Source organism: Sylvia atricapilla, chromosome 10 (genome assembly GCF_009819655.1).
Source record: "Sylvia atricapilla isolate bSylAtr1 chromosome 10, bSylAtr1.pri, whole genome shotgun sequence".
NCBI lineage: Eukaryota > Metazoa > Chordata > Aves > Passeriformes > Sylviidae > Sylvia > Sylvia atricapilla.
The window spans coordinates 19,530,724-19,553,740 of NC_089149.1; the positions used below are offsets into that span (position 1 = coordinate 19,530,724).

The window sequence follows — 23,017 nt, forward strand, 5'->3', positions numbered from 1 at the left end:
GGTCCCTGCCTCTTTCATCTCAGGCAGTTTTCACCAATTCCACAGCACCCAATCTGGGAATGATTCATATGTGTCACAGCTTCCTAAGACCACTTGACTTGGAGGTCTCAGGCCAGTGGAGAAGGTGAGTTGAAATGAATTGATGTTGAATGTGGCTCCAGTTACAGTCAAATTCAGCCGTGAAGAGCCACCTCAGGTCAGCTCTCAGGAGCTTTCAGTGCAGGCACTCAGGCTAACCCTGAGAGCCATTTCTTCCGTGGCTCATCACAGACATCCAGAAGACTGTGTGGGCAGTTGAGGCAGAGAGCCAACCCTGCACAACCCCATAGCGGGGAAGAGACCCAACTGTGCAGGGAGGTGGCAAAGCTCAGTGGCAAGGAAAGTGCATGTTCAGCTGCAAAGATGTCCCCTGCAGGCCTGAGTGACAGCCATGGGGAACTTGCTTACAGTCCACAGGCAGCAGGACGGCCTGCTTTGGGGATCAAAGAGATGCCGCGTCCTTCCCTGAAACAGACCCACAGCCACACTGACCTGTTTTGCTCAGCGTGCTCATCCCAGGGCCCAGAGACCTGGATGGTGGCTTGGGGGAAAAGGCTGAGGGCAGGGAGCCCAAAGCCCATGGCTCTTTGTTTCCGGGTCAGGGATGGGGTTTCCCATTCCATGCATTTTACATTTCAAAGGGACACTGGATCAGTCTCCCAGAGCACATGGGTGTCATCGTGATGTGCAAGAGCTGGGAAAATCCCTGAGCTCCAGGCCAACCTGAGTCACCCCGTGTGGACTTCAGTGGACTGGGTGCCACAGACTCAGGTGCCCAAGGGATAACAGAGGCCATATGCTCAGTGTTCTGCTGCCATGGAGGGTATTTCCCCACCTTCTCTCCCCATGCATGGATCACCTGCTGCTTCTCTGCAATCTCCTGCATTTGCTGTCTCCCAAGGCATGCTCTTTTGGATGCTGCTCACGGGCTGTAGTGACTCAGAGTAGCCCAGACCAACCCCAGAAGGCGTGGATGGAGCTCTGGAGGTCTTGTGCTCCTATCAACTGCTCTGGGCAGATCAAAGTGCCCTGGCTCCTCTGCAGGCTCCGGGCCTTGTCCTGCTGACTTCTAAGCCCTGACACAGCTGAAGAAAGAGGTCGCTATCCCTTGTGCAGCTCTCCCAGGTCTGTCCCTTATCTTCCCCCAGGGATTTCCTTTCTTGCAATTTGTGATTGCTGCCTCTTGCCCTTTGACAGTGCACCTCTCTGGAGAGTCTGGCTTCATTCTCTCCAGAACCTGCAGGGGGTGGTGGAGACAGCAGCTCCAGGCTCCCCTCCACCCCTTGCTCATCTCCACCAGGTTGCACAAGTGCAGTGCCCTCGGCCTCCCCACAGGTGTCAGGTGCTGCAGCCCTTTTGTTCTGCCTGGTGCACTGGCAGTGCCTTTTGCGACTGTTCCTAAAATGTCTGGAAATGCCCCAGACAAAGGCTGAAGTTTTGGAGGCAAGAGGATGCAGAGGGTGCTCTGGTATCCCTGGAATGCCTGAGTCCAGGCCACCATGTGCACTCCTTTGCACATCAGGATGATTCAGGTTTGCCTGAAGCTCATGGATTTTCCCAACTCTTCCACATCACAGTGACTCCCACATCCAGATCCCAGCCTTGTGCTGGACACACTCAGCAGAGTGGGTCAATTTGTGTCAGAGCAAATGGGCCAATTTGTCTTTCAGGGACAGACGTAGGCACGCCTTTGGTCACCATGCTGCGTGTTGATTTCCTGGTTTTCTAGAGGATCCCAATTTCCCAAGCTGGGGCCAGAGCTCTGCTTGTAAACTGCATGAGGGCCTTGTTTAGTTTTCAGGGGACACACGGCTGTGGAGATTCCCTTAGAGAAGTCCTTTGAGAGACAGTTCATTGAGTCCTTGGCTTTCTCCTCTTGGCTGGGAATCTGCCTGTGTTCCCCAGGCTCCTGGGCATAAACACAGGCTGCAGCAGGGAACGATAAGCGGTAACAGGGAGCCAGGCCCTCGTGCTCCTCACTCCTCTCCATGAGGAGCTTCCCTCCAGCCCACAGTCATCCTGCTTTGCCACTGAGCTTTGCCACAGCCCTGCAGAGGTGCATCTCTTCTTCTCCACAGGACTGTGCAGCCTTGACCTACGGCCAGAGTTTACCCACCGTCTGCTCTTTGACAAAATCTCCCCTGGGGAGAATTGTGTCTCAGGGCTGGCTGGTGCACCTGCACCAACTGCACTTGAGGGCTCACTCACGGTGTCTCTCAGGGCTAGATTCCACCGTGATGGATGGCTGCAGTCCCCAGGAAGAGGGCAAAGTGGGAAAGGCAATCCTTGTGACACAAACCCCCTCCAGTCTTCCTCCACTCCGGCCTCAGACCTCTGAGCCAATTGGCCTCGTGCTTCTGGGACACAGACGGATCGTTTGGACATTGGGACATGGCCCACTCACTTGGGCCTGCTCCTGACAGGAACTTAAACCACTCAGTCATCTGCTGGCAAAGTGGCACGGGGCAGTGCCAGCAGTCCTGGGGACTCCTGGAGTGTGTTGAGGAGCACTTCCCACTACAGGGGGAAGTGGAGAGCCTGACCAGAGGAGAGGCACTGCTGGGCCTGCTCTTTGCATCTTTCTCTCTCAACAGGAGTGACGTGGATTTCAGGGGGGCTGGCCACTCGCTGCATATGGAATTGGATGGATGGCAGCACTCAAGGACTTGTGGTCAAGAGCTCGATGTCCAACTCAAGTGGTGTCCAAGCAGGGACGAGTGTGGTTTCTCAGGGTTTGGTAATGGGACCAGGAATATTTAACACCTTGTTGGGAGACATGGGGGGAGCAATTGAGTGCATCCCCAGCAAGTTTGTGGATGGCACTGAGCTGAGTGATGGGCTTGATGCTCTAGAAGAAGGGATGCCATCCTGAGGGACCTGGAGAGGTGGGTCTCTGCAAACCTCATGAAGTCCAAGAAGGTGAAGTGCCAAGGTCCAGGAAATCCCAAACATGGACACAGGCTGGGCCATGAGCGGGTTGGGAGCGGCCCTCTGGAGGTGGATTTGCAGATTCTGGTGGCTGAAATACTGAACAGGAACCTGCACTGCCTGCTAGCAGCCCCGTGCAAAAATCCAATAGTATTCCGGGCTGCATCCAGAGCCGTGTGGCAGCAGGCCAAGGGAGTGGATTGTCCTGCTCTGCTTGGTTCTCATGACACCAAGGCTGGGGTACTGCATCCAGCTGTAGGAGCCACAGCCTAGAGAAACACAGGGACCTGCTGCACTGAGTCCAGAGGAGCCACACAGACCATCAGGCACCTGGAGCCCTTGCCCTGTGAGGACAGGAGGAGAGGAGAGGAGAGGAGAGGAGAGGAGAGGAGAGGAGAGGAGAGGAGGCTACCAGGTGACATTCATTTAAGAAAGAGGAGGATAATTGCTTAGGGTGGGTAGGGATGGGGCAAAGGCTACTTACTCGAAAATGAAATCAGGTGTATTTGGATTACACATTGGGAAGGAAGCTTTTCCTCTGAGAGGGGTGAGACACTGGAACAGGTTGTCCAGAGAAGATGTAGAAGGCATTTCTGGGGTCTCGAGCTAGATGATTATAAGGTCCATTCCATCCCCAAGTGATTCTAAGACTGATGGCACGACTCTGAGTTGTACCAAGTGGGAGAATAACATTTGAGATGAAAGAGGCAGGGACCACATCAGCAGCAAGGCCTCACAAATGGCCACTCCCAGGAGTTTGGATGTTTCACGAACAAGGAATGTTTGTGGCCCCACAGGGCTCTGGGACACGGCATAAAAGGCTGCTCTGCTCCAGGCTCTGCATCCTGGTCTCCGGCCTCCCTCTCCTCAAGGAACGAGGTAAGCCTGAGCCCGCTCCATCCCTCCCTGTGGGCTGAACTGCTGGCATGGAGGCTGCCCAGGCTGATCCTTGGGCTGCCTCCGCTTGGCCCTGACACAGAACTGCAGAAGGGCCGTCAGCCTTTCCACGCTGGTGGCTGGGGACAGCTGGCAAGAGGGGGCTTTGTTCCAGCAGGAGGGGATCCGTGGGGCTCAGCCTCAGGGGGATGAGTGCCCAGCAGGGTTTGCCCCTGCCGGGGGGGAACAGAATGTCCCAGTGCATGCCCGGACATCTCTAAGGCAGCCGTGTCTGCTGTGCAGATGGGCTGTGAGCAGCCTTTCCACAGGGGCCTTAAAGCCACTGTGCTGCCTCCTGTTCCTGCAGTGGGGCGGCTTCCCGTGCCGTGCCATTCCACTGGCAGGGCTCCAGGAGGGTGGTGGGAGCTGTAGGCACCGAGTGTGTTTTGAAGAGCAAATGTGTCCCTGGAGAGAGCTGGGGGCCAGAGAGACTGACAGAGTGATGCTGAGGCAGGCTGTTGGCTGCGTGCTGTGTGTTGCAGCTTTGCCTCCTGCTCCGAGAGATGTCTTGCTGCAGACCCTGTCCCCCACGGCCCTGCGGCCCCTGTGGCCCAACGCCCCTTGCCAGCAGCTGCAGTGAGCCCTGCCTGGCCCGCTGCGCTGACTCCACGGTGTACATCGAGCCTTCGCCGGTGGTGGTGACCCTGCCGGGCCCCATCCTCACCTCCTTCCCTCAGAGCACAGCCGTGGGATCCTCTCTGTCAGCTGCTGTGGGCAGCTCCCTCAGCACCTCGGGGGTTCCCATCTCTTCTGGGGGCTCCCTTGGCCTGGGGGGGTCAGGCCTGTGTCTGCCTCTCTCCCGCTGCGGTCAGATCTGCTGAGGCCGGCGCACCGTCCCCTTTGACCCTGCCTAAGGGGCCCGTCTCTTTCCCTCCCTGACCCCTGCACACGTGTTCCTTGCTCTCTCTTCTGTGACGCTGCTCTTGCTCCTTCCCATTAAAGCCTTTGTGCAGCAATCTTTGTGAGCTGTGGTCCTTCGTTCTCCTCGTCCATCAGCTGCCACCTGCTCTGCAGGGAAGATCCTTCCCGCTCTCATGGCAACAAATGGAACCCCAACGGTGGGGAGCTGCCCAGTGTTGGTAGATGTCCTTGGACTGATTGCAGAGCAATGGAAAGGAATTGGCAGGGAAGAGAGGAAAAGAAGCCGCAGATGAAAGGAGCAAGGAAGGAGCAGTGGACAGGGCACACAAGTAATGCCACACAGAGTAAGCTGCTGTCACTGTGGGAAGGGCCCAACCTGGAAAGAGCTGCCCAGAGCGTGTTCCTAGTGTCCGTATTTGCATCTGACACAGGAGCCAAGAGCCCCAGAGCAGCCTCCTGTGCCTGCCCCATTTGGAGTGGGTGGTCTCCAGCTCAGCTGTGTGTGATTCATCAGAGAACAGTCCACAAGTGACCCAGCAGCAGAGCAGAGCTGTGAGGGTGTGAGCATGCTGAGGGAAGGCCTGAGGGGACAAAAAGGCTGAGGTCCCACTGAGATTTGAACTCAGATCACTGGATTCAGAGTCCAGAGTGCTCACCATTACACCATGGGACCTTCTGCTCACGTCACCCCTGGCCCCTCACTCAGCCAACCTCGCTCAGCCTTATGCCCCCAGCTGAGGCTGCCTGTCTCTCCATCGCCTCGGACACCTATCACCAAGTGCAGCATTCCTGCACGGCCCCCAGGCACTCTCTAAGCACACCTCCCTTCAGGGCAGCCACACAGCTCCTTCTGCAAGCCTGCCATGGCCTCTCTTACAAGTGCCACGCTCCAAATTCCCAGAATCTTGTTTTTCCCAGACGGTAACAAGCTCTTTCTGACTCAGGCCAGGCCTTGGGAAGTCACCAGCACACAGCAGAGGCCCCCGTGCCTTGTCTTCTCCAGCCCAAGCCCCTCCAGCTCCTTCAGGACTAAGGAGAGGGAAACATTGCCCCATCTCTACAAGAGGTGAAGAAAGACCCTTTGGGCACCCCAGGAAAGGGGCGGCAGAGGCAAGGAGAAAGGAGTGGTGACACACCAGTTCCTGCAGTCTGCTTGTGCCAGGGCCCACCTGGCTCAAAGCCAGTCTGTGCCTTCTGGGCTGGGAGGTGCCCAGAGTCCTGGGCAGGAGGCACGGCTGTGGGAGCAGGAGCAGTGGCTCAGCCGATCATCTGTGGGAGAAGAACGTGCAGAGGGATGAAGCTGTGCTGCTCGGGACCAGGAGAGGCCAGGCCGTGTGGAGCCAGGCTGAAGGAAAAGCCTGGTCTGCCTTGGCCAGGAATGACCGAGCCCTGCTCACCTGCTTGGAAAGCAGCTCTGCCAAGCACTGCCCCGCAGGGCTCCCGCAGCTCTGCTGCTCCCTGCTCCTGCCAGCCACAGCCTGTGCTGCCTCCTGCTCCTCCAGTGCCCACGGGCACCGCCTCCCGCACTGCCACCTGACAGCTGTGCTCCTGCAGCTCTCACCCTGGCTGCCCCCTCCTTCCAGCCCCCGGCACACTCCCCAGCTCCAGCTCCAGCTCCTGCCATGTGCCTGCGCTCCTCGGCTCTGACACGTGGCCTTGGAAACTCACAGCGCTGGGTGCTCATAAGGGAGCCACTGCAGGTCTAGAACACAAGTCCCGTGTCAGGTGCCCCAGCAGCGGTGCAGCGGCGGTGAAAAAAGTGCCTTAGCAGAGGATGGTTTCGATCCATCGACCTCTGGGTTATGGGCCCAGCACGCTCCCGCTGCGCCACTCTGCTCCTCCTGAGGCCTGCCTGCCACTGCCCTCACTGCGGCCTCGTGCTGCCGGCCACTGCTGGCCCTCCCTGCCTCCCTGCCTCTCTGCCCCACCAAATACACTCCCGGAATAATTCATCTCCCTTGGCCGGCCGCTCCACTCCTCCAGGGCCTGCCCTTGCCCGTCTCCCACACCTCCCAAACAAAGCCCTGCACAGACACTTGCCCTGTGACCACCCACGCCGCCACCGCTGCACGTGCTCAAGGCACCCCCGGAGGCAGCCTGCAGCCTTGGGCCTTCCTACACATGAGGGCACCTGAAATCCAGCCACATCCCGACGCCTGCAGCCCTGCCCACAAATCCAGCTCCGCTCCCAGCACGCTGCACGACCGCACCTGCCCGACAGTTCAGTTCTTTGCTGCCCAAGGATGGACACGGCTTGTCTTTGCTTGGAATTGCCAACAGCAGGAATTCTCCTCTTTTAGCCGTGCAGATCAGCTCAGTGCTGCTCATGGTCACCGGGCAGTAAAAGCTGAGAGCTCTAGGCACTCTGTGCCAAGCAGGTTGTCAAGCTGCAGCTCCTTGCCTTTCCCCCCCGCCGGGTGCTAGTGCAGGGTGATGAAATGCTCAGCAGCTCCAGGTGCTGCTCTGCATTTTCCCTTTCCTTCCTCATTGATGCTGACAAGGTCTCTGAGCTTCTTTTCCCTTGCAGGGCTTCCCCCAGAGCGAGTGTCTTGGCTGCAGGGCATGGAGCTGGCAGCAGCAATGGGCTTCTGTCGCCTGCCCTTACCTGTGCCCCTCATCAGGCTTCTGCTTGCCCTGAAGAAGGGCCCTCAGGAGCCAGGCAAGGCTGCAGCAGCTCCTCCCTTGCAGCCAGAGCCCAAAAGGGGCGTGTGCCCCGTAGTTGGCAGGATTCGAACCTGCGCGGGGAAACCCCAATGGATTTCTAGTCCATCGCCTTCACCACTCGGCCACAACTACCTGCTCCAGCCCTCCCTGCCCTGCTCATCACAAACCCTGGGCCACCACACCGACGCCTGGGCACTCCAGCCCGAGCCTCCTGTTACAAACCCCTCTTGGAGATTGCTCCAGGAATCACTGGCAAGGGCATCAGCAAAAGCCAGATTTACTATTCAAGGAAAGCACAACAAACTTCCTTGGCCGGATGCGTTCTACTACTTACAGGACAGTTGAGGCACAACAAGGAAAAACAACCAACAACAAAACCAAACAAAATCCAAACAATCAAATTAACCAAGAACTATCAAGGGGCTGGGATGTGAGTGTGTGTGTGTGTGTGTGTGTGTGTGTGATCAAAGACAGTGAGGGCAAGCGTATGTGGAAACACGGCCTAAAAGCTTGACAGCACTCAAACTTAACAGTATTTTCACTTCACTTACACCTTAGTTATACACTTCATTAATATTTTAGCCTTAAAATTTGACAGAGGAAAAGCTCTTAATTGCATTTAATCTGACTATAACTTCAAAGTTATACTTAGCAACTCAGAAGAAGAACATCACTTAGCAGCATTTAGGTGAGTCTGTAACTGTAATTTAACCTTACTTACAGGCCTAACTTACTTAGATAGCCCAGGTATTTAAACATCTAAGAAAGCAGTATTTCTCCCAGATTTGCTAGACTATATGCACACGTGCATGCATGCAGGCCTGAGGAGGCAGTGCAAGCAGAGTACCTGAGAAAACTTCCCCTCAGCGGTCAGTGAAACACTCACTTTGGATGCCTTGGCATCTCCTGATGGGCAAAACTCCAGGACTCAAGGAGTGAGGGTGTCAGCCTGGGACTCGTTGTTGTTCAGCAATCCTCCGAGTACAGCAACCCTGAGGGTTCACTGGCTCTGAGAGTCATCCCACTCAGAGGGACATGGCTGGTCACAGCCTGCTGCGGTGCAGGAGAGCTCAAATGGTCTCCTTTTGGACCACTGTCTATAGGGTTGCAGGAGAGTGGCCTTCAGTCGTAACCACGTTTCACCCTGGCCACAGTTTGTGTTGGCACTTTCTCTGGAAGTGTGACAACAGGAATGTTACGGCGTTCAGGCAACAGAACTATTTTCCAAGACTGATCATAAGGAAAACAGGAGCCTGTTAGACAGCAGTTCTTGGGAAGAGACAGTGTTTCTGGTGAGCTCAGGAAGAGCTGAGACCAGGTGCCCTTTCGAAGCCTAAGGCCCAACCGGCATTTCTCAGATCTCAGTGCAACCAGAAAAAGGAGAGGGGGAGGATTTCACCAGCACAGCTCCACCCCACATTTGTAGCTGGGACCCTGGAGGAGGCAGATGGGCCCCTGGGGCCACGTTCCAGAGGCCTGAGGGGCACAGCCCCAGAGGCTCCTGCTGCAGCTCTGTGCTCCTTGGCCTGAGCCAGGCATCTGGGACACCCTGCCCTGTGGCTGTGCTCATTCACCCTCTCATCTGCTCCTCCCTCTGACAAGCCTTGACAGAAGCAGCTGCAAGAGGAAGCATCCCCTCAAGCAAACCAGCTGGGCACTGAAAGGCCCCTCAGCACAGCAGGGGCTGTTGCATGACACAGCTGGGAACAGCCCTGACCATAAGAGCAGCATCAGCCTCCCCTGAGCAGCCTGAGCCACGGTGGGGAGCAAAGGATAACCAGTCATCCCAGGACAGCCTTGGAGCACTGTCTCCAGGAATGGTAGCCCAAATGGAAGACCACCACTGTAGCTGCACTTTTGGAAACACTGTCCGAGTGTCTTGGGAATTGTTTCCAGCAGTTACCACCAGGGATTATGACACAGATGGAACAGAAGGTTCCATCTGTGATGACAAAAGCAAGTCCTCTTGTGAGCCCATAAACAGCTGTGTCCTGAGGGAGGCTCCTGGAGGCCTCCTGGACCACAGCAGCCTCTGCCAGCATCTCTCTCTGGGTGAAACATCTCTTGCATATTGAGAAGTGTGAAGCTGGGCTACTCAAAAGACCATCAGTGGTGATGAGGCCTGGTTTGATCCACACACACATTCCCCCCACACGCCTTGAAGCAGAGCCCACGCTTGGTTGAGAAATGCAAAGGGACCTGATGTGACTATTTCACTGAGCTCCAGGGGCATTTTCAATAGGTACATTTACACACCTAAATACAGAAAGTGTGTGTGCGAGAGAGAGACGGAGAGTGATGGAATAGATAATGGTATGAACGTTGGTACTATGAATTTGTAATTAAGTTCTGGCTGTGAGTGTGGATCATGTGTAGCTAAATCCTTTGGCATCCTTTTAATTTTTGAATTTTGCCATCAAATTTTGTTGAAGCCACACTGCCTATGTCTCCAGCCATGAAAAGAAGAAGTGCTTTTCTCCTTTCCAGCTCACAATCCTGTCCCCATCCCACTGGCAAATGCCAACATCAGCAAGAGAAGAGAGAAGATTGATTTTGCTATGCCTTTGTAAAGAACCTTTGACAAGATTGTAAAGTTATTCAAAATATCCCTATTAACTTCAATAAGGAACAAAATGGTACAGGGCTCTGCAGGGCCGCGATCTCCAGGATCCAGACTCAAGCTCAGAGACTGGGGCTTTGGTGCTCTGGTGTAATTGCTGGGAGTTCTTGGTGGAGCTGCGGGTAAGCTCAGAGGAGCAGCCAGTGCTCACCCTGCCAGAGCAGGTGGCAGCTGATGGACGAGGAGAACGAAGGACCACAGCTCACAAAGATTGCTGCACAAAGGCTTTAATGGGAAGGAGCAAGAGCAGCGTCACAGAAGAGAGAGCAAGGAACACGTGTGCAGGGGTCAGGGAGGGAAAGAGACGGGCCCCTTAGGCAGGGACAAAGGGGACGGTGCGCCGGCCTCAGCAGATCTGACCGCAGCGGGAGAGAGGCAGACACAGGCCTGACCCCCCCAGGCCAAGGGAGCCCCCAGAAGAGATGGGAACCCCCGAGGTGCTGAGGGAGCTGCCCACAGCAGCTGACAGAGAGGATCCCACGGCTGTGCTCTGAGGGAAGGAGGTGAGGATGGGGCCCGGCAGGGTCACCACCACCGGCGAAGGCTCGATGTACACCGTGGAGTCAGCGCAGCGGGCCAGGCAGGGCTCACTGCAGCTGCTGGCAAGGGGCGTTGGGCCACAGGGGCCGCAGGGCCGTGGGGGACAGGGTCTGCAGCAAGACATCTCTCGGAGCAGGAGGCAAAGCTGCAACACACAGCACGCAGCAACAGCCTGCCTCAGCATCACTCTGTCAGTCTCTCTGGCCCCCAGCTCTCTCCAGGGACACATTTGCTCTTCAAAACACACTCGGTGCCTACAGCTCCCACCACCCTCCTGGAGCCCTGCCAGTGGAATGGCACGGGAAGCCGCCCCACTGCAGGAACAGGAGGCAGCACAGTGACTTTAAGGCCCCTGTGGAAAGGCTGCTCACAGCCCATCTGCACAGCAGACACGGCTGCCTTAGAGATGTCCGGGCATGCACTGGGACATTCTGTTCCCCCCCGGCAGGGGCAAACCCTGCTGGGCACTCATCCCCCTGAGGCTGAGCCCCACGGATCCCCTCCTGCTGGAACAAAGCCCCCTCTTGCCAGCTGTCCCCAGCCACCAGCGTGGAGAGGCTGACGGCCCTTCAGCAGTTCTGTGTCAGGGCCAAGCGGAGGCAGCCCAAGGATCAGCCTGGGCAGCCTCCATGCCAGCAGTTCAGCCCACAGGGAGGGATGGAGCGGGCTCAGGCTTACCTCGTTCCTTGAGGAGAGGGAGGCCAGAGACCAGGATGCAGAGCCTGGAGCAGAGCAGCCTTTTATGCCGTGTCCCAGAGCCCTGTGGGGCCACAAACATTCCTTGTTCGTGAAACATCCAAACTCCTGGGAGTGGCCATTTGTGAGGCCTTGTTGCTGATGTGGTCCCTGCCTCTTTCATCTCAGGCAGTTTTCACCAATTCCACAGCACCCAACCTGGGAATGATTCATATGTGTCACAGCTTCCTAAGACCACTTGACTTGGAGGTCTCAGGACAGTGGAGAAGGTGAGTTGAAATGAATTAATGTTGAATGTGGCTCCAGTTACAGTCAAATTCAGCCGTGAAGAGACACCTCAGGTCAGCTCTCAGGAGCTTTCAGTGCAGGCACTCAGGCTAACCCTGAGAGCCATTTCTTCCGTGGCTCATCACAGACATCCAGAAGACTGTGTGGGCAGTTGAGGCAGAGAGCCAACCCTGCACAACCCCATAGCGGGGAAGAGACCCAACTGTGCAGGGAGGTGGCAAAGCTCAGTGGCAAGGAAAGTGCATGTTCAGCTGCAAAGATGTCCCCTGCAGGCCTGAGTGACAGCCATGGGGAACTTGCTTACAGTCCACAGGCAGCACCACGGCCTGCTTTGGGGATCAAAGAGATGCCGCGTCCTTCCCTGAAACAGACCCACAGCCACACTGACCTGTTTTGCTCAGCGTGCTCATCCCAGGGCCCAGAGACCTGGATGGTGGCTTGGGGGAAAAGGCTGAGGGCAGGGAGCCCAAAGCCCATGGCTCTTTGTTTCTGGGTCAGGGATGGGGTTTCCCATTCCATGCATTTTACATTTCAAAGGGACACTGGATCAGTCTCCCAGAGCACATGGGTGTCATCGTGATGTGCAAGAGCTGGGAAAATCCCTGAGCTCCAGGCCAACCTGAGTCACCCCGTGTGGACTTCAGTGGACTGGGTGCCACAGACTCAGGTGCCCAAGGGATAACAGAGGCCATTTGCTCAGTGTTCTGCTGCCATGGAGGGTATTTCCCCACCTTCTCTCCCCATGCATGGATCACCTGCTGCTTCTCTGCAATCTCCTGCATTTGCTGTCTCCCAAGGCATGCTCTTTTGGTGGCTGCTCACGGGCTGTAGTGACTCAGAGTAGCTCAGACCAACCCCAGAAGGCGTGGATGGAGCTCTGGAGGTCTTGTGCTCCTATCAACTGCTCTGGGCAGATCAAAGTGCCCTGGCTCCTCTGCAGGCTCCGGGCCTTGTCCTGCTGACTTCTAAGCCCTGACACAGCTGAAGAAAGAGGTCGCTATCACTTGTGCAGCTCTCCCAGGCCTGTCCCTTATCTTCCCCCAGGGAGCCCTGGGATTTCCTTTCTTGCAATTTGTGATTGCTGCCTCTTGCCCTTTGACAGTGCACCTCTCAGGAGAGTCTGGCTTCATTCTCTCCAGAACCTGCAGGGGGTGGTGGAGACAGCAGCTCCAGTCCCCCCTCCACGCCTTGCTCATCTCCACCAGGCTGCACAACTGCAGTGCCCTCGGCCTCCCCACAGGTGTCAGGTGCTGCAGCCCTTTTGTTCTGCCTGGTGCACTGGCAGTGCCTTTTGGGACTGTTCCTAAAATGTCTGGAAATGCCCCAGACAAAGGCTGAAGTTTTGGAGGCAAGAGGAGGCAAGAGGTGCTCAGGTATCCCTGGAATGCCTGAGTCCAGGCCACCATGTGCACTCCTTTGCACATCAGGATGATTCAGGTTTGCCTGAAGCTCCTGGATTTTCCCAACTCTTCCACATCACAGTGACTCCCACATCCAGATCCCAGCCTTGTGCTGGACACACTCAGCAGAGTGGGTCAATTTGTGTGGGAGCAAATGGGCCAATTTGTCTTTCAGGGACAGACGTAGGCATGCCTTTGATCACCTTGCTGCGTGTTGATTTCCTGGTTTTCTAGAGGATCCCAATTTCCCAAGCTGGGGCCAGAGCTCTGCTTGTAAACTGCATGAGGGCCTTGTTTAGTTTTCAAGGGACACATGGCTGTGGAGATTCCCTTAGAGAAGTCCTTTGAGAGACAGTTCATTGAGTCCTTGGCTTTCTCCTCTTGGCTGGGAATCTGCCTGTGTTCCCCAGGCTCCTGGGCATAAACACAGGCTGCAGCAGGGAACGATAAGCGGTAACAGGGAGCCAGGCCCTCGTGCTCCTCACTCCTCTCCATGAGGAGCTTCCCTCCAGCCCACAGTCATCCTGCTTTGCCACTGAGCTTTGCCACAGCCCTGCAGAGGTGCATCTCTTCTTCTCCACAGGACTGTGCAGCCTTGACCTACGGCCAGAGTTTACCCACCGTCTGCTCTCTGTCAAAATCTCCCCTGGGGAGAATTGTGTCAGGGCTGGCTGGTGCACCTGCACCAACTGCACTTGAGGGCTCACTCAAGGTGTCTCTCAGGGCTAGATTCCACCGTGATGGATGGCTGCAGTCTCCAGGAAGAGGGCAAAGTGGGAAAGGCAATCCTTGTGACACAAACCCCCTCCAGTCTTCCTCCACTCCGGCCTCAGACCTCTGAGCCAATTGGCCTCGTGCTTCTGGGACACAGATGGATCGTTTGGACATTGGGACATGGCCCACTCACTTGGGCCTGCTCCTGACAGGAACTTAAACCACTCAGTCATCTGCTGTCAAAGTGGCACGGGACAGTGCCAGCAGTCCTGGGGACTCCTGGAGTGTGTTGAGGAGCACTTCCCACTACAGGGGGAAGTGGAGAGCCTGACCAGAGGAGAGGCACTGCTGGGCCTGCTCTTTGCATCTTTCTCTCTCAACAGGAGTGACGTGGATTTCAGGGGGGCTGGCCACTCGCTGCATATGGAATTGGATGGATGGCAGCACTCAAGGACTTGTGGTCAAGAGCTCGATGTCCAACTCAAGTGGTGTCCAAGCAGGGACGAGTGTGGTTTCTCAGGGTTTGGTAATGGGACCAGGAATATTTAACACCTTGTTGGGAGACATGGGGGGAGCGATTGAGTGCATCCTCAGCAGGTTTGTGGATGGCACTGAGCTGAGTGATGGGCTTGATGCTCTAGAAGAAGGGATGCCATCCTGAGGGACCGGGAGAGGTGGGTCTCTGCAAATATAGTATTCTGGGCTGCATCCAGAGCCGTGTGGCAGCAGGCCAAGGGAGTGGATTGTCCTGCTCTGCTTGGTTCCCATGACACCAAGGCTGGGGTACTGCATCCAGCTGTCGGAGCCACAGCCTAGAGAAACACAGGGACCTGCTGCACTGAGTCCAGAGGAGCCACACAGACCATCAGGCACCTGGAGCCCTTGCCCTGGAGGACAGGAGGAGGGGAGGGCAGAGGAGAGGAGAGGAGAGGAGAGGAGAGGAGAGGAGAGGAGAGGAGAGGAGAGGAGAGGAGAGGAGAGGAGAGGAGAGGAGAGGAGAGGAGAGGAGAGGAGAGGAGAGGAGAGGAGAGGAGAGGAGAGGAGAGGAGAGGAGAGGAGAGGAGAGGAGAGGAGAGGAGAGGAGAGGAGAGGAGAGGAGAGGAGAGGAGAGGAGAGGAGAGGAGGCTACCAGGTGACATTCATTTAAGAAAGAGGAGGATAATTGCTTAGGGTGGGTAGGGATGGGGGAAAGGCTACTTTCTCAAAAATGAAATCAGGTGTATTTTGATTACATATTGGGAAGGAAGCTTTTCCTCTGAGAGGGGTGAGACACTGGAACAGGTTGTCCAGAGAAGATGTAGAAGGCATTTCTGGGGTCTCGAGCTATATGATTTTAAGGTCCATTCCATCCCCAAGTGATTCTAAGGCTGCTGGCACGACTCTGAGTTGTACCAAGTGGGAGAACAACATTTGAGATGAAAGAGGCAGGGACCACATCAGCAACAAGGCCTCACAAACGGCCACTCCCAGGAGTCTGGATGTTTCACGAACAAGGAATGTTTGTGGCCCCACAGGGCTCTGGGACACGGCATAAAAGGCTGCTCTGCTCCAGGCTCTGCATCCTGGTCTCCGGCCTCCCTCTCCTCAAGGAACGAGGTAAGCCTGAGCCCGCTCCATCCCTCCCTGTGGGCTGAACTGCTGGCATGGAGGCTGCCCAGGCTGATCCTTGGGCTGCCTCCGCTTGGCCCTGACACAGAACTGCTGAAGGGCCGTCAGCCTTTCCACGCTGGTGGCTGGGGACAGCTGGCAAGAGGGGGCTTTGTTCCAGCAGGAGGGGATCCGTGGGGCTCAGCCTCAGGGGGATGAGTGCCCAGCAGGGTTTGCCCCTGCCGGGGGGGAACAGAATGTCCCAGTGCATGCCCGGACATCTCTAAGGCAGCCGTGTCTGCTGTGCAGATGGGCTGTGAGCAGCCTTTCCACAGGGGCCTTAAAGCCACTGTGCTGCCTCCTGTTCCTGCAGTGGGGCGGCTTCCCGTGCCGTGCCATTCCACTGGCAGGGCTCCAGGAGGGTGGTGGGAGCTGTAGGCACCGAGTGTGTTTTGAAGAGCAAATGTGTCCCTGGAGAGAGCTGGGGGCCAGAGAGACTGACAGAGTGATGCTGAGGCAGGTTGTTGGTGCGTGCTGTGTGTTGCAGCTTTGCCTCCTGCTCCGAGAGATGTCTTGCTGCAGACCCTGTCCCCCACGGCCCTGCGGCCCCTGTGGCCCAACGCCCCTTGCCAGCAGCTGCAGTGAGCCCTGCCTGGCCCGCTGCGCTGACTCCACGGTGTACATCGAGCCTTCGCCGGTGGTGGTGACCCTGCCGGGCCCCATCCTCACCTCCTTCCCTCAGAGCACAGCCGTGGGATCCTCTCTGTCAGCTGCTGTGGGCAGCTCCCTCAGCACCTCGGGGGTTCCCATCTCTTCTGGGGGCTCCCTTGGCCTGGGGGGGTCAGGCCTGTGTCTGCCTCTCTCCCGCTGCGGTCAGATCTGCTGAGGCCGGCGCACCGTCCCCTTTGTCCCTGCCTAAGGGGCCCGTCTCTTTCCCTCCCTGACCCCTGCACACGTGTTCCTTGCTCTCTCTTCTGTGACGCTGCTCTTGCTCCTTCCCATTAAAGCCTTTGTGCAGCAATGTTTGTGAGCTGTGGTCCTTCGTTCTCCTCGTCCATCAGCTGCCCCCTGCTCTGCAGGGAAGATCCTTCCCCCTCTCATGGCAACAAATGGAACCCCAACGGTGGGGAGCTGCCCAGTGTTGGTAGATGTCCTTGGACTGATTGCAGAGCAATGGAAAGAAATTGGCAGGGAAGAGAGGAAAAGAAGCCGCAGATGAAAGGAGCAAGGAAGGAGCAGTGGACAGGGCACACAAGTAATGCCACACAGAGTAAGCTGCTGTCACTGTGGGAAGGGCCCAACCTGGAAAGAGCTGCCCAGAGCGTGTTCCCAGCCTCCTTTTTTGCATCTGACACAGGAGCCAAGAGCCCCAGAGCAGCCTCCTGTGCCTGCCCCATTTGGAGTGGGTGGTCTCCAGCTCAGCTGTGTGTGATTCATCAGAGAACAGTCCACAAGTGACCCAGCAGCAGAGCAGAGCTGTGAGGGTGTGAGCATGCTGAGGGAAGGCCTGAGGGGACAAAAAGGCTGAGGTCCCACTGAGATTTGAACTCAGATCACTGGATTCAGAGTCCAGAGTGCTCACCATTACACCATGGGACCTTCTGCTTATGTCACCTCTGGCCCCTCACTCAGCCAACCTCGCTCAGCCTTATGCCCCCAGCTGAGGCTGCCTGTCTCTCCATCGCCTCGGACACCTATCACCAAGTGCAGCATTCCTGCACGGCCCCCAGGCACTCTCTAAGCACACCTCCCTTCAGGGCAGCCACACAGCTCCTTCTGCAAGCCTGCCATGGCCTCTCTTACAAGTGCCACGCTCCAAATTCCCAGAATCTTGTCTTTCCCACACGGTAACAAGCTCTTTCTGACTCACGGCAGGCCTTAGGAAGTCACCATCACACAGCAGAGGCCCCCGTGCCTTGTCTTCTCCAGCCCAAGCCCCTCCAGCTCCTTCAGGACTAAGGAGAGGGAAACATTGCCCCATCTCTACAAGAGGTGAAGAAAGACCCTTTGGGCACCCCAGGAAAGGGGCGGCAGAGGCAAGGAGAAAGGAGTGGTGACACACCAGTTCCTGCAGTCTGCTTGTGCCAGGGCCCACCTGGCTCAAAGCCAGTCTGTGCCTTCTGGGCTGGGAGGTGCCCAGAGTCCTGGGCAGGAGGCACGGCTGTGGGAGCAGGAGCAGTGGCTCAGCCGATCATCTGTGGGAGAAGAATGTGCAGAGGGATGAAGCTGTGCTGCTCGGGACCAGGAGAGGCCAGGCCGTGTGGAGCCAGGCTGAAGGAAAAGCCTGGTCTGCCTTGGCCAGGAATGACCGAGCCCTGCTCACCTGCTTGGAAAGCAGCTCTGCCAAGCACTGCCCCGCAGGGCTCCCGCAGCTCTGCTGCTCCCTGCTCCTGCCAGCCACAGCCTGTGCTGCCTCCTGCTCCTCCAGTGCCCACGGGCACCGCCTCCCGCACTGCCACCTGACAGCCGTGTGTGGCTCGTGTCAGGTGCCCCAGCAGCGGTGCATCGGCGGTGAAAAAAGTGCCTTAGCAGAGGATGGTTTCGATCCATCGACCTCTGGGTTATGGGCCCAGCACGCTCCCGCTGCGCCACTCTGCTCCTCCTGAGGCCTGCCTGCCACTGCCCTCACTGCGGCCTCGTGCTGCCGGCCACTGCTGGCCCTCCCTGCCTCCCTGCCTCTCTGCCCCACCAAATACACTCCCGGAATAATTCATCTCCCTTGGCCGGCCGCTCCACTCCTCCAGGGCCTGCCCTTGCCCGTCTCCCACACCTCCCAAACAAAGCCCTGCACAGACACTTGCCCTGTGACCACACACGCCGCCACCGCTGCACGTGCCCAAGGCATCCCCAGAGGCAGCCTGCAGCCTTGGGCCTTCCTACACGAGGGCACCTGAAATCCAGCCACATCCCGACGCCTGCAGCCCTGCCCACAAATCCAGCTCCGCTCCCAGCACGCTGCACGACCGCACCTGCCCGACAGTTCAGTTCTTTGCTGCCCAAGGAGGGACACGGCTTGTCTTTGCTTGGAATTGCCAACAGCAGGAATTCTCCTCTTTTAGCTGTGCAGATTCTGCTGTCTCAGCTCAGTGCTGCTCATGGTCACCGGGCAGTAAAAGCTGAGAGCTCTAGGCACTCTGTGCCAAGCAGGTTGTCAAGCTGCAGCTCCTTGCCTTTCTCCGCCCCGCCCCCCCGGGTGCTAGTGCAGGGTGATGAAATGCTCAGCAGCTCCAGGTGCTGCTCTGCATTTTCCCTTTCCTTCCTCATTGATGCTGACAAGGTCTCTGAGCTTCTTTTCCCTTGCAGGGCTTCCCCCAGAGGGAGTGTCTTGGCTGCAGGGCACAGAGCTGACAGCAGCAATGGGCTTCTGTCGCCTGCCCTTACCTGTGCCCCTCATCAGGCTTCTGCTTGCCCTGAAGAAGGGCCCTCAGGAGCCAGGCAAGGCTGCAGCAGCTCCTCCCTTGCAGCCAGAGCCCAAAAGGGGCGTGTGCCCCGTAGTTGGCAGGATTCGAACCTGCGCGGGGAAACCCCAATGGATTTCTAGTCCATCGCCTTCACCACTCGGCCACAACTACCTGCTCCAGCCCTCCCTGCCCTGCTCATCACAAACCCTGGGCCACCACACCGACGCCCAGGCACTCCAGCCTGAGCCTCCTGTTACAAACCACTCTTGGAGATTGCTCCAGGAATCACTGGCAAGGCCATCAGCAAAAGCCAGATTTACTATTCGAGGAAAACACAACAAACTTCCTTGGCCGGATGCGTTCTAATACTTACAGGACAGTTGAGGCACAACAAGGAAAAGCAACCAACAACAAAACCAAACAAAATCCAAGCAATCAAATTAACCGAGAACTATCAAGGGGCTGGGATGTGAGTGTGTGTGTGTGATCAAAGACAGTGAGGGCAAGCGTATGTGGAAACACAGCCTAAAAGCTTGACAGCACTCAAACTTAACAGTATTTTAACTTCACTTATACCTTAGCTATACACTTCATTAATATTTTAGCCTTAAAATTTGACAGAGGAAAAGCTCTTAATTGCATTTAATCTAACTATAACTTCAAAGTTATACTTAGCAACTCAGAAGAAGAACATCACTTAGCAGCATTTAGGTGAGTCTGTAACTGTAACTTAACCTTACTTACAGGCCTAACTTACTTAGATAGCCCAGGTATTTAAACATCTAAGAAAGGAGTATTTCTCCCAGATTTGTTAGACTATATGCACGCGTGCATGCATGCAGACCTGAGGAGTCAGTGCAACCAAGGTACCTGAGAAAACTTCCCCTCAGCCGTCAGTGAAACACTCACTTTGGATGCCTTGGCATCTCCTGATGGGCAAAACTCCAGGACTCAAGGAGTGAGGGTGTCAGCCTGGGACTCGTTGTTCAGCAATCCTCCGAGTACAGCGACCCTGAGGGTTCACTGGCTCTGAGAGTCGTCCCACTCAGAGGGACATGGCTGGTCACAGCCTGCTGCGGTGCAGGAGAGCTCAAATGGTCTCCTTTTGGACCACTGTCTATAGGGTTGCAGGAGAGTGGCCTTCAGTCGTAACCACGTTTCACCCTGGTCACAGTTTGTGTTGGCACTTTCTCTGGAAGTGTGACAACAGGAATGTTACGGCGTTCAGGCAACAGAACTATTTTCCAAGACTGATCATAAGGAAAACAGGAGCCTGTTAGACAGCAGTTCTTGGGAAGAGACAGTGTTTCTGGTGAGCTCAGGAAGAGCTGAGACCAGGTGCCCTTTCCAAGCCTAAGGCCCAACTGGCATTTCTCAGATCTCTGTGCAACCAGAAAAAGGTGAGGGGGAGGATTTCACCAGCACAGCTCCACCCCACATTTGTAGCTTGGACCCTGGAGGAGGCAGATGGGCCCCTGGGGCCACGTTCCAGAGGCCTGAGGGGCACAGCCCCAGAGGCTCCTGCTGCAGCTCTGTGCTCCTTGGCCTGAGCCAGGCATCTGGGACACCCTGCCCTGTGGCTGTGCTCATTCACCTCTCATCTGCTCCTCCCTCTGACAAGCCTTGACAGAAGCAGCTGCAAGAGGAAGCATCCCCTCAAGCAAACCAGCTGGGCACTGAAAGGCCCCTCAGCACAGCAGGGGCTGTTGCATGACACAGCTGGGAACAGCCCTGACCATAAGAGCAGCATCAGCCTCCCCTGAGCAGCCTGAGCCACGGTGGGGAGCAAAGGATAACCAGTCATCCAGGACAGCCTTGGAACACTGTCTCCAGGAATGGTAGCCCAAATGGAAGACCACCACTGTAGCTGCACTTTTGGAAACACTGTCCGAGTGTCTTGGGAATTGTTTCCAGGAGTTACCACCAGGGATTATGACACAGATGGAACAGAAGGTTCCATCTGTGATGACAAAAGCAAGTCCTCTTGTGAGCCCATAAACAGCTGTGTCCTGAGGGAGGCTCCTGGAGGCTCCTGGACCACAGCAGCCTCTGCCAGCATCTCTCTCTGGGTGAAACATCTCTTGCATATTGAGAAGTGTGAAGCTGGGCTACTCAAAAGACCATCAGTGGTGATGAGGCCTGGTTTGATCTACACACACATTCCCCCCACACGCCTTGAAGCAGAGCCCACACTTGGTTGAGAATGCAAAGGGACCTGATGTGAGTATTTCACTGAGCTCCAGGGCATTTTCAGTAGGTACATTTACACACCTAAATACAGAAAGTGTGTGTGTGAGACAGAGACGGAGAGTGATGGAATTGATAATGGTATGAACGTTGTTACTATGAATTTGTAATTAAGTTCTGGCTGTGAGTGTGGATCAAGTGCTGCTAAACCCTTTGGCATCCTTTTAATTTTTGAATTTTGCCATCAAATTTTGTTGAAGCCACACTGCCTATGTCTCCAGCCATGAAAAGAAGAAGTGCTTTTCCCTCCTTTCCAGCTCACAATCCTGTCCCCAGCCCACTGGCAAATCCCAACATCAGCAAGAGAAGAGAGAAGATTGATTTTGCTATGCCTTTGTAAAGAACCTTTGACAAGATTGTAAAGTTATTCAAAATATCCCTATTAACTTCAATAAGGAACAAAATGGTACAGGGCTCTGCAGGGCCGTGATCTCCAGGTTCCAGACTCAAGGCCAGAGACTGGGGCTTTGGTGCTCTGGTGTAATTGCTGAGAGTTCTTGGTGGACCTGTGGGTAAGCTCAGAGGAGCAGCCAGTGCTCACCCTGCCAGAGCAGGGGGCAGCTGATGGACGAGGAGAACGAAGGACCACAGCTCACAAAGATTGCTGCACAAAGGCTTTAATGGGAAGGAGCAAGAGCAGCGTCACAGAAGAGAGAGCAAGGAACACGTGTGCAGGGGTCAGGGGAGGGAAAGAGACGGGCCCCTTAGGCAGGGACAAAGGGGACGGTGCGCCGGCCTCAGCAGATCTGACCGCAGCGGGAGAGAGGCAGACACAGGCCTGACCCCCCCAGGCCAAGGGAGCCCCCAGAAGAGATGGGAACCCCCGAGGTGCTGAGGGAGCTGCCCACAGCAGCTGACAGAGAGGATCCCACGGCTGTGCTCTGAGGGAAGGAGGTGAGGATGGGGCCCGGCAGGGTCACCACCACCGGCGAAGGCTCGATGTACACCGTGGAGTCAGCGCAGCGGGCCAGGCAGGGCTCACTGCAGCTGCTGGAAAGGGGCGTTGGGCCACAGGGGCCGCAGGGCCGTGGGGGACAGGGTCTGCAGCAAGGACATCTCTCGGAGCAGGAGGCAAAGCTGCAACACACAGCACGCAGCAACAACCTGCCTCAGCATCACTCTGTCAGTCTCTCTGGCCCCCCAGCTCTCTCCAGGGGCACATTTGCTCTTCAAAACACACTCGGTGCCTACAGCTCCCCACCACCCTCCTGGAGCCCTGCCAGTGGAATGGCACGGGAAGCTGCCCCACTGCAGGAACAGGAGCCAGCACAGTGGCTTTAAGGCCCCTGTGGAAAGGCTGCTCACAGCCCATCTGCACAGCAGACACGGCTGGCTTAGAGATGTCCGGGCATGCACTGGGACATTCTGTTCCCCCACGGCCGGGGCAAAGCCTTGCTGGGCACTCATCCCCCTGAGGCTGAGCCCCACGGATCCCCTCCTGCTGGAACAAAGCCCCCTCTTGCCAGCTGTCCCCAGCCACCAGCGTGGAGAGGCTGACGGCCCTTCAGCAGTTCTGTGTCAGGGCCAAGCGGAGGCAGCCCAAGGATCAGCCTGGGCAGCCTCCATGCCAGCAGTTCAGCCCACAGGGAGGGATGGAGCGGGCTCAGGCTTACCCTCGTTCCTTGAGGAGAGGGAGGCCGGAGACCAGGATGCAGAGCCTGGAGCAGAGCAGCCTTTTATGCCGTGTCCCCAGAGCCCTGTGGGCCACAAACATTCCTTGTTCGTGAAACATCCAGACTCCTGGGAGTGGCCATTTGTGAGGCCTTGCTCCTGATATGGTCCCTGCCTCTTTCATCTCAAATGTTATTCTCCCACTTGGTACAACTCAGAGTCGTGCCATCAGTCTTAGAATCTCTTGTGGATGGAATGGACATTTATATCATCAAGCTCGATACCCCAGAAATGCCTTCTACATCTTCTCTGGACAACCTGTTCCATTATCTCACCCCTCTCAGAGGAAAAGCTTCCTTCCCAATATCTAATCAAAATACACCTGATTTCATTTTTGAGTAAGTAGGCTTTGCCCCATCCCTACCCACCCTAAGCAATTATCCTCCTCTTTCTTAAGTGAATGTCACCTGGTAGCCTCCTCTCCT

General features: G+C 56.3%; 6 non-coding genes across 6 annotated transcripts; all 6 read right to left on the reverse strand.

Moving 5' to 3' along the window:
• Positions 1-5,365: 5,365 nt before the first annotated feature.
• TRNAQ-CUG (transfer RNA glutamine (anticodon CUG)) lies at positions 5,366-5,437 on the reverse strand. The gene has a single exon. It is a non-coding gene; the product is annotated as a tRNA-Gln (tRNA).
• A 1,092-nt stretch (positions 5,438-6,529) lies between these two features.
• Positions 6,530-6,601, reverse strand: TRNAM-CAU (transfer RNA methionine (anticodon CAU)). Its single transcript has one exon. It is a non-coding gene; the product is annotated as a tRNA-Met (tRNA).
• Positions 6,602-7,478: 877 nt separating this feature from the next.
• TRNAS-AGA (transfer RNA serine (anticodon AGA)) lies at positions 7,479-7,560 on the reverse strand. Its single transcript has one exon. It is a non-coding gene; the product is annotated as a tRNA-Ser (tRNA).
• A 9,240-nt stretch (positions 7,561-16,800) lies between these two features.
• On the reverse strand, positions 16,801-16,872 carry TRNAQ-CUG (transfer RNA glutamine (anticodon CUG)). The gene has a single exon. It is a non-coding gene; the product is annotated as a tRNA-Gln (tRNA).
• A 927-nt stretch (positions 16,873-17,799) lies between these two features.
• TRNAM-CAU (transfer RNA methionine (anticodon CAU)) lies at positions 17,800-17,871 on the reverse strand. The gene has a single exon. It is a non-coding gene; the product is annotated as a tRNA-Met (tRNA).
• An 892-nt stretch (positions 17,872-18,763) lies between these two features.
• On the reverse strand, positions 18,764-18,845 carry TRNAS-AGA (transfer RNA serine (anticodon AGA)). Its single transcript has one exon. It is a non-coding gene; the product is annotated as a tRNA-Ser (tRNA).
• Between the last annotated feature and the right edge of the window lie 4,172 nt (positions 18,846-23,017).